Source organism: Pygoscelis adeliae, unplaced genomic scaffold (genome assembly GCF_000699105.1).
Source record: "Pygoscelis adeliae isolate BGI_AS28 unplaced genomic scaffold, ASM69910v1 Scaffold10, whole genome shotgun sequence".
NCBI classification, from domain to species: Eukaryota; Metazoa; Chordata; class Aves; order Sphenisciformes; family Spheniscidae; genus Pygoscelis; species Pygoscelis adeliae.
The window spans coordinates 9,873,788-9,874,360 of record NW_008824053.1 but is presented as its reverse complement, the minus strand read 5'-3'; the positions used below and the strand labels follow the sequence as shown (position 1 = coordinate 9,874,360).

Sequence of the window (573 nt, the reverse complement as noted above, 5' to 3'; positions counted from 1 at the left end):
AAATCTTGTGCCTTTGCTTCAGAAAGATGAGTACAGCTATTTTGAGAGTGGCACTGGGGGAAAGTTCCTGCGCTGTCCTTCGAAAGACAAACACATTTTGTGTTTTAACTTTGATGGCCGTTGTTCAGATTTGCAAAGCCGAAGGTCGTGCGGTTGTCGCCCTAATACTTACAACCCAGCTGGAAGTTCGGCTCCAGCGTGGCAGGCACAGTGCAAGTGAGGTAGGTAGGAAGAAGAAAGTTCCACAGTGGAGACCTTGCAATTGAACGCGTAGGAAACAAGTCATCCTCAAGCAGGAACAGGAATGTATTCGGATGTAATAAAATCACGTTTCTGCCTCTGCTTTGTAACGTTTCCAGAGAAAGGCGCTGCTTTAAACCGAACGCGCTCTCCGTCTCGCAGGTCTGGCGCTAGCTGGATTCCTCTGACTGTCACATTACTATTATTAGTTGATCGCTCTCCATGTGCCACAAAACGACCTCGGACCTGACCGCCGTAGGTATAAAGCCTCCCCACCGGCAGGGCACGAGCCAGCGGCGGCGGGGGGGCCCCCGGGCGGGCCGCCCTTCCCCG

General features: G+C 52.7%; 1 protein-coding gene across 1 annotated transcript in view; it reads left to right on the top strand.

Moving 5' to 3' along the window:
• The first annotated feature begins 436 nt into the window (after nucleotides 1-436).
• The window catches only part of NEXN (nexilin (F actin binding protein)), a 24,591-nt gene continuing 24,454 nt past the window's right edge, over nucleotides 437-573 (top strand). Inside the window, exon 1 of the mRNA XM_009333830.1 lies at nucleotides 437-499. The gene's annotated coding sequence lies outside the window, so the exon portion shown is untranslated. The remainder of the gene's footprint in view (nucleotides 500-573) is intronic.